At 45.9% G+C, this 10,088-nt stretch overlaps 1 long non-coding RNA gene across 1 annotated transcript; it reads left to right on the top strand.

Moving 5' to 3' along the window:
- The first annotated feature begins 2,092 nt into the window (after positions 1–2,092).
- LOC119289428 lies at positions 2,093–2,719 on the top strand. Its single transcript, XR_005141506.1, has 2 exons — positions 2,093–2,228; positions 2,318–2,719. It is a non-coding gene; the product is annotated as an uncharacterized LOC119289428 (long non-coding RNA).
- Positions 2,720–10,088: the final 7,369 nt, after the last annotated feature.

The raw sequence follows: 10,088 nt of genomic DNA, 5'->3' as shown, positions 1-10,088 counted from the left end.
ACTAGCGTTACCAGTAATGCCCTGCCTTAATGTACATTGAACCCTTTGTAACGTGGGCTGGCCGGGGTCCTGGTGCACTCTATATAAGCCACCCCCCTCCTCCGAGACAAGGGTTCACACCTCTGTAACTCATATTCACATAATCCAGTCGACCGCCTCCGGGCTCCGAGACGTAGGGCTATTACTTCCTCCGAGAAGGGCCTGAACTCGTAAAGCTTGCGTGCTTACAACTTCTCCATAGCTAAGATCTTGCCTCTCCATACTTACCCCCCTACACTACTGTCAGACTTAGAACCACGACAGATGAAGCTATGTACCTAGGGTAGGATCATGGACCTGTCCTAACTACCCTACCCAAGGAAATCTCTAGAAGAAACCACCTTTCAATCGACTTGGAGGTGTTCCACTTGACAGACTCGAAGACGCTCGACCAAGTAGCAATCACTCGACCAAGATCCAACCACTCGATGGCCAGGAGACCTGAAGTCACTCCGCACGCTAACGGTCGGTCATTAAGTAGCTTTTATGGTCATCATAGCACTTTATTACTAGCGTTACCAGTAACGCCCTGCCTTAATGTACATTGAACCCTTTGTAACGTGGGCTGGCCGGGGCCCTGGAGCACTCTATATAAGCCACCCCCCTCCTCCGAGATAAGGGTTCGCACCTCTATAACTCATATTCACATAATCCAGTCGACCGCCTCCGGGCTCCGAGACGTAGGGCTATTACTTCCTCCGAGAAGGGCCTGAACTCGTAAAGCTTGCGTTCTTACAACTTCTCCATAGCTAAGATCTTGCCTCTCCATACTTACCCCCCTACACTACTGTCAGACTTAGAACCACGATAGCTCCCTCTCTCCCCCCTCGCGATGTGGCCTTCCCAATCCGCGCGCGACACGTCGCAGGCTGGCTAGCTGTCAGCCAGCTACTGGCCGAGTGCACCCAGTCGGCCTGCTGTGGGCTGACTAGGCCCAGTCGGTCCGCAGCGGGCCGACAGTGTATTATTTCTGAAATTCTTTTTAAGCGTAATTTTGTGCAAATTAATAAAAAAATGTATTATTTAAAAAAAAATTAGCGCCGCGCTGCAGGCAGGCCGCTATCTCTGGGTGTCGCTTTGCCATGTGGATCCGCGCTGCCAGTGCATACACCATGTATTTGATTTATTTTTGGCCCGTATTGGCCCAGGTATGGCTCACGCACATGCAGAAGGGACCTAGCCCTCTGAGGGAAAGCTGACATGTACTTGATGGGCGGCCTCCGTTTGGTACTCCCTCTGGTCCTTTTTAGTTCGCATATAAGATTTGACTGAAGTCAAGCCTCGTAAAATTTGACCAACTTTGTAGAAAAAAATGCCAACATTCACAATCTGAAATCAATACTACTAGATGTGTCATGATTTAAAGTTTCATATTATAAAACTTTAGCATAGCAGATGTTGATATTTTTTCATATAAATACGGTCGAATTTTGTGAAGTTTGACTCCAGAGAATTATAATATGCAAAGTAAAAAGGATCGGAGGGAGTACCTGTGCGGAGATGTGCGTGCATGCATGATTCGTAGCAAGCGTTGGACATGGGCGACCACACGTTCAGCAAGTGATGACGTGGATCACTATCGTCCAGCCAACACACACGTTTCGCCCACATGTTTGTTACCAGGCACCAAGCATGTTTAACTGTTTCGACCATTTGGCTTTGCTTGACACTTTTGACAGTATTACCAGCTAATTACAGATTCACAAAACAGTATCACCATCATGCCATGACATTTTTCATTTGTTCATCAAGTTAGAGAAAGTGGAACAAGTTTAGGCAGCATCATATGTGAGATCAGCGATTTTTCGCACATGAAAAAAATAATCCCCATCATGTTCACGTTTGTATGTTTACTCTAACCAAAACAACCCAACTAGCGGGCCTGATCTACATGAGGTACATGTTTCGTGGAACAGCAGACATCCGTGCAGGCCAGGTCGCTTTTCCCCGAGACGTCTCGTCACGTAATTTACTATGCCCTCACATCACCCCTCCTCCCTGTCATCTACCTCCACCCACCTCAGGCAAAGGCGAGGCAAACACAGGTCTCTGTTCTTCGCCGCCCAAGGAGAATCCACCAGACGGACCAAGGCGGACGAAGAACCCCCTTGCCGTAGAGCTGGTCGACGGCGGCGAGGCTTGTCCTTCTCCGTCAGTCTGGCAGGGTAACAACCCAAGTAGGGCAAGAGGTACTCACCAGAATCACACCCCTGGCATTTAAATGTTCGATTGTAATGCTCGCTCGCCATTGTTCTTAGATCTTGCTTTCATTATCTAGGTTTTTCATTCAAGGGTGGATTAGTCGTAGAGGGCGAAGATGTCTGACTTATTTAGCGGGATCCAAGCAGCTATGGTTATCAATCGAGTAGAGAATAGTGAGCAGTCACCTAAAGATTGGAACAGCGACTGTGATGGATCTGGTGGTTCATCAGGTTTGACTGGCACCCCGTGCTTCACGTCCAGGCTTTCTTTGCTAAAAGTTGGATCGGTCATAGGCCAGTAGTGATTTTAAGCGGCAGTTAGTCAGGGAAACCGGTTTCGATGGAATGTTAGAGCTTAAATCATGGCAGAAGATCAGCCTTAAGTACATCGCGTACCTAATGGACAGAGTTGATGTAGATTCCAGCATAATATATCTAGAGAGCCAAGGTGTTCTTGAATTATGTGACCAGCACCTGAACTATGTCTTTGGCATCCCATGTGGAAATTCAGTCATACAAGGTGAAGGCGTAGAGCCGTCTGAAGCATGTATTGAGTACACGCGTGTGGCTGCATCATTTAGCGAGACAGGCACGCACAGTCTTAAAGCAGCTGAGGCGTACTTAATTCGAGATATAACAGAATCATCCCCTCAGATAGAGCAGGACTGTTTCAAAATTGCTTTTGTTATTTTTGTAGTCGGTCATGTGCTTGCCCCTACTGCTAAGCACGATTACATATCCATAGACTTCTGGGCCGCACTGAGTGATATCAGCAAGATAAAGGATTGGAATTGGGGAGGATATGTACTCAAGAATCTGTTCCAAGCTGTTAAGAAGTTTAAGGCAGATGTGTCCAAGAGAAACCCAACCATCCACATAGTTGGTTGTCATCTGTTCCTGCAAGTATTTTCTGATCTGTTTCTTGGTCTTTCATGAAGTACGTTTTTGCACATTAACATTATTCAGAATCGGCATGCTAATTTGTTTTGCTTATTGGTGTTTGTATCACAGCTTTTCGTACTAGACAGCCTTGATCTCAGTGTTCTAAACATGCTGCGAGACGTGACGCCGCGGATAGGTCTGTACGACTATGTATTGTTTGAACGGCAAAGAGTATACTCAAGTGACAAGGGGTCAGAGACCACCCAGTAGCTCACGGCCGCGTTGACTTGGAGCTACATTGGAGAGGCGGCGGGAGCTACGAGCTCACCAGTGGGTGTTGCGAGAGGCTATTTCCGCATGCTACGACTAATGACCTACAATGCTCCAACCAATGCACGGTGATGTTGGTGTGTGCTGATGTTGCAACCCGCATGGTGGAATTGTGATGCTGCATAGGCCAATGAGCGAGTTGTGAAGCCTACGTACGCCGGGCAACAGGGGTGGTGGGCCAGTGTGCTACGAGATCGTGGCGGTGGCGACCTGGTGTTGCAAACAACAACCATGACGTGCTACAATGGGTGGCGACCACAGTCTTGCGAGGAGGATGGCGACGGTGAAGCGCAGAGGGGAGGCATGCAAGGATCCCCCCTTGCCGTGAGGTTGTGCGTAGCAAACGATGGACAAATGGGATGCACTAAGTCAACGAGTTGCGAGCTGATCATGGACGTACATGCATGCATGATCGAATAACTCGGGAGGGGACCGATCGTTGCCTCAATTGTTTCACGCAAGGCAGTAGAGGATCATCTATAGTAAAATGACGTTCAACATATTTGAGCTTCTACTAGCAAATATGCCCGTGCGTTGCAACGGGGAAAAAATCAATATGCTTCACTACGGAAGAAATGCAAAACGGTGGATGAGTTGAGACTCTTGAGAGTAAGGTTCTTCAGGGCTCTATCACTGATAATCGTAATGAATGTGAACCAAGAAAACATGCCTACTATCACTGATGCTCGCAAAGCCCGCTTGTAATTTTCAGTATGAAGATAGACGATATGGTAAGCAAGTTGACACGCTTACTCGAAGACCTTTGAATAGGGCACTCTTTGATGCAATACTCAGCCGCTAATTCTCCAGTCTAGGGCATTTCTAGGATGAGATGCATGGACATCAATTTGCTATTGAGAGTCATGATCAAGATTTTTTGAATTTTCAACATCGAGCATCTTGCGAAGCAATGTGTTTTCTCCTAGCTCTTAGGATACATGCTGGTACAGCAGACCTTTCTGTTGACCATTCAGGGAAAGTTTTAACTAAAAAATCTTGAACCCCAAAGGCATCCAAATGCAGTTTCACAAATATAACCAAATGGATGTTGACGTTTACAGGTTATTGATCCTCCCATCTACATCTTCTTATGTGCAGTGAACATCTTCTTCTAGAAGTTTTGGATCATTTTATGGTAGCTCACCACCTATTAATTAATTGATTCATTGTCCTACCCACAAAAAAGCTCAGTTTTTTCAGGTGTCCTACCTGATGCACCTAAAAAAGGGCAAGTGCCTTCAGTCGGAGTGGAGCATCTTCTGCAGCTCATCCTTTTCATTTAAGGTCAACTGGGCGTTTCAATTCCTTCCTTTTCCCTAGTTCGTTAGTTGATTCTCAAGACGCTTGTTGATTCTCGTACCCAGGGCATATATAAATTGGTCCAAGTTTATTCAAAGTAGCTAGGTGGTACTATTTACTTCATTAAAGAGTCTATTTGACAACACAATCGAACGCCAGCTCGGTCGGATGCTTCCTTCGCATAACATGCGAGTGCCTGTGTTCGAACACCCAGGCGAGAGCTACTCATTTTTTTTTGCGTCTTCACAATCGACCAAAAAAAAATACGCACCAGGCCCAGCTCGGCCCAGTTGCTTCCCAAACTAACGTGCACCAGGCCCGGGCACAGCTCGGCCCAGTACGAGACACACGAAGGGACAGACGAAGAGAAAAAGGTAACCGTGCGCTTGTATTATTTTAGGACCACCTCGGGCATACTTACGATTTTTCTTTGAGGGAAAATACTGCCGCATTTATTAACTTACGATGTTCGGAATCTCATCCGACAAAACCGAAAGAACGAATCCGGGGGAGCCCCAACCAAACCTTACACAATTCATCATCAACTCCTACTCTAGCTAGCTTATGCGCGGCAGCATTAGCAGAACGTCTAACCCATGACACCTTAGAGTCGACATAGGACTGCATCAAGGATTTGATCTCCTCCACCAGAGGCCCGAACGTCGAGAGCTCCTTAGTGTGCTTCTTCAACATCTGCACAGCTCCTCTAGCGTCTAGCTCGACATGCACGCGTGTCGCATTGATATCTTTTGCTACTTCGAGAGCCCGCTTACACGCCAAGATATCAGCCACCTCGGGATCGAGCACCTCCTGGAAGTGGTGGCACATACCAGCTCTGAATGCTCCCATATGATCCCGTAGCACACCACCACCTCCAGCCTTGTTTCCCATCTTGGATATTGCGCCGTCAGAATTCACCTTGATCCAGCCCTCGTCCGGTGGCTCCCATTTCTGAATCTGCATGCGAGCCGGAGTGTTATCTGATGCGGGATGTGCCATCTTCCACTCCTCCATTTGCCTCAAAACCTGTTGGGGAACGTAGTAATTTCAAAAAAAATTCTACGCACACGCAAGATCATGGTGATGCATAGCAACGAGAGGGGGAGAGTGTGATCTACGTACCCTTGTAGATCGACAACGGAAGCGTTAACTTGGTTGATGTAGTCGTACGTCTCCACGACCCGACCGATCAAGCACCGAAACTACGACACCTCCGAGTTCTAGCACACGTTCAGCTCGATGACGATCCCCGGACTCTGATCCAGCAAAGTGTCGTGCAAGAGTTCCGTCAGCACGACGGCGTGGTGACGATCTTGATGTTCTACCGTCGCAGGGCTTCGCCTAAGCACCGCTACAATATTATCGAGGACTATGGTGGAAGGGGAAACCGCACACGGCTAAGGATATGATCACGTGGATCAACTTGTGTCTCTAGGGGGTGCCCCTGCCTCCGTATATAAAGGCTCAAAGGGGGAGGGGGGCTGGCCGGCCAAGAGGAGGCGCGCCAGGAGGAGTCCTACTCCCTTCGGGAGTAGGACTCCCCCCCTTCCCTAGTTGGAATAGGATTCGCGGAGGGGGGAAAAGAGGAGAGAGAGGAGGAAGGGGGGCCGACCCCCTCTCCTTGTCCTATTCGGACCAAGGGGGGGAGGGGCGCGCGGCCCATCTATGGCCACCTCTCCTCTCTTCCACTAAGGCCCACTAAGGCCCATATACCTCCCGGGGGTTCCGGTAACCTCCCGGTACTCCGGTAAAATCTCGATTTCACCCGGAACACTTCCGATATCCAAACATAGGCTTCCAATATATCAATCTTTATGTCTCGACCATTTCGAGACTCCTCGTCATGTCCGTGATCACATCCGGGACTCCGAACAACCTTCGGTACATCAAAATGCATAAACTCATAATATAACGGTCATCGTAACCTTAAGCGTGCGGACCCTACGGGTTCGAGAACAATGTAGACATGACCAAGACACGTCTCCGGTCAATAACCAATAGCGGAACCTGGATGCCCATATTGGTTCCTACATATTCTACGAAGATCTTTTATCGGTCAGACCGCATAACAATATACGTTGTTCCCTTTGTCATCGGTATGTTACTTGCCCGAGATTCGATCGTCGGTATCCTATACCTAGTTCAATCTCGTTACCGGCAAGTCTCTTTACTCGTTCTGTAATACATCATCCCGCAACTAACTCATTAGTTGCAATGCTTGCAAGGCTTAAGTGATGTGCATTACCGAGAGGGCCCAGAGATACCTCTCCGACAATCGGAGTGACAAATCCTAATCTCGAAATACGCCAACCCAACATGTACCTTTGGAGACACCTGTAGAGCTCCTTTATAATCACCCAGTTACGTTGTGATGTTTGGTAGCACACAAAGTGTTCCTCTGGCAAACGGGAGTTGCATAATCTCATAGTCATAGGAACATGTATAAGTCATGAAGAAAGTAATAGCAACATACTAAACGATCGGGTGCTAAGCTAACAGAATGGGTCATGTCAATCAGATCATTCAACTAATGATGTGACCCCGTTAATCAAATAACAACTCTTTGTCCATGGTTAGGAAACATAACCATCTTTGATTAACGAGCTAGTCAAGTAGAGGCATACTAGTGACACTCTGTTTGTCTATGTATTCACACATGTATTATGTTTCCTGTTAATACAATTCTAGCATGAATAATAAACATTTACCATGATATAAGGAAATAAATAATAACTTTATTATTGCCTCTAGGGCATATTTCCTTCAGTCTCCCACTTGCACTAGAGTCAATAATCTAGATCACACAGTCATGATTCTAACACCCATGGAGCCTTGGTGCTGATCATGTTTTGCTCGTGGAAGAGGCTTAGTCAACGGGTCTGCAACATTCAGATCCGTATGTATCTTGCAAATCTCTATGTCTCCCACCTGGACTAGATCCCGGATGGAATTGAAGCGTCTTTTGATGTGCTTGGTTCTTTTGTGAAATCTGGATTCCTTTGCCAAGGCAATTGCACCAGTATTGTCACAAAAGATTTTCATTGGACCCGATGCACTAGGTATGACACCTAGATAGGATATGAACTCCTTCATCCAGACTCCTTCATTCGCTGCTTCCGAAGCAGCTATGTATTTCGCTTCACACGTAGATCCTGCCACGACGCTCTGTTTAGAACTGCACCAACTGACAGCTTCACCGTTTAATGTAAACACGTATCCGGTTTGCGACTTAGAATCGTCCGGATCAGTGTCAAAGCTTGCATCAACGTAACCGTTTACGATGAGCTCTTTGTCACCTCCATATACGAGAAACATATCCTTAGTCCTTTTCAGGTACTTCAGGATGTTCTTGACCGCTGTCCAGTGATCCACTCCTCGATTACTTTGGTACCTCCCTGCTAGACTTATAGCAAGGCACACATCAGGTCTGGTACACAACATTGCATACATGATAGAGCCTATGGCTGAAGCATAGGGAACATCTTTCATTTTCTCTCTATCTTCTGCAGTGGTCGGGCATTGAGTCTGACTCAACTTCACACCTTGTAACACAGGCAAGAACCCTTTCTTTGCTTGATCCATTTTTGAACTTCTTCAAAATCTTGTCAAGGTATGTGCTTCGTGAAAGTCCAATTAAACGTCTTGATCTATCTCTATAGATCTTTATGCCTAATATGTAAGCAGCTTCACCGAGGTCTTTCATTGAAAAACTCTTATTCATGTATCCCTTTATGCTATCCAGAAATTCTATATCATTTCCAATCAGTAATATGTCATTCACATATAATATCAGAAATGCTACAGAGCTCCCACTCACTTTCTTGTAAATACAAGCTTCTCTAAAAGTCTGTATAAAACCAAATGCTTTGATCACACTATCAAAGTGTTTATTCCAACTCCGAGAGGCTTGCACTAGTCCATAAATGGATCGCTGGAGCTTGCACACTTTGTTAGCTCCCTTTGGATCAACAAAACCTTCCGGTTGCATCATATACAACTCTTCTTCCAGAAATCCATTCAGGAATGCAGTTTTGACATCCATCTGCCAAATTTCATAATCATAAAATGCGACAATTGCTAACATGATTCGTACAGACTTAAGCATCGCTACGGGTGAGAAGGTCTCATCATAGTCAACCCCTTGAACTTGCCAAAACCCTTTTGCGACAAGTGGAGCTTTGTAGACAGTAATATTACCGTCAGCGTCAGTCTTCTTCTTGAAGATCCATTTATTCTCAATTGCTTGCCGATCATTGGGCAAGTCAACCAAAGTCCATACTTTGTTCTCATACATGGATCCCATCTCAGATTTCATGGCTTCAAGCCATTTTGCGGAATCTGGGCTCACCATCGCTTCTTCATAGTTCGTAGGTTCATCATGATCTAGTAGCATGACTTCCAGAACAGGATTACCGTACTACTCTGATGCGGATCTCACTCTGGTTGATCTACGAGGTTCAGTAGTATCTTTTTCTGAAGTTTCATGATCTTTATCATTAGCTTCCTCACTAATTGGTGTAGGTGTCTCAGAAACAGGTTTCTGTGATGTACTACTTTCCAATAAGGGAGCAGGTACAGTTACCTCGTCAGGTTCTACTTTCCTCCCACTCACTTCTTTCGAGAGAAACTCCTTCTCCAGAAAGTTTCCGAACTTAGCAACAAAAGTCTTGCCTTCGGATCTGTGATAGAAGGTGTATCCAATAGTCTCCTTTGGATATCCTATGAAGACACATTTCTCCGATTTGGGTTCGAGCTTATCAGGTTGAAACTTTTTCACATAAGCATCGCAGCCCCAAACTTTCAGAAATGACAACTTTGGTTTCTTGCCAAACCATAGTTCATAAGGCGTCGTCTCAACGGATTTTGATGGTGCCCTATTTAACGTGAATGCGGCTGTCTCCAAAGCATAACCCCAAAACGATAGCGGTAAATCAGTAAGAGACATCACAGATCATACCATATCTAGTAAAGTACGATTACGACGTTCGGACACACCATTACGCTGTGGTGTTCCGGGTGGCGTGAGTTACGAAACTATTCCGCATTGTTTCAAATGTACACCAAACTCATAACTCAAATATTCTCCTCCACGATCAGATCGTAGAAACTTTATTTTCTTGTTACGATGATTTTCAACTTCACTCTGAAATTCTTTGAACTTTTCAAACGTTTCAGACTTATGTTTCATTAAGTAGATATATCCATATCTGCTTAAGTCATCTGTGAAGGTGAGAAAATAACGATATCCGCCACGAGCCTCAATATTCATCGGACCACATACATCTGTATGTATAATTTCCAACAAATCTGTTGCTCTCTCCATAGTTCCGGAGAACG

This window comes from Triticum dicoccoides, chromosome 4A, assembly GCF_002162155.2.
Source record: "Triticum dicoccoides isolate Atlit2015 ecotype Zavitan chromosome 4A, WEW_v2.0, whole genome shotgun sequence".
In the NCBI taxonomy this organism is placed as follows: Eukaryota; Viridiplantae; Streptophyta; class Magnoliopsida; order Poales; family Poaceae; genus Triticum; species Triticum dicoccoides.
Note: the sequence above shows the minus strand (reverse complement) of the source record. Positions and strands in the feature narration are given on the sequence as shown.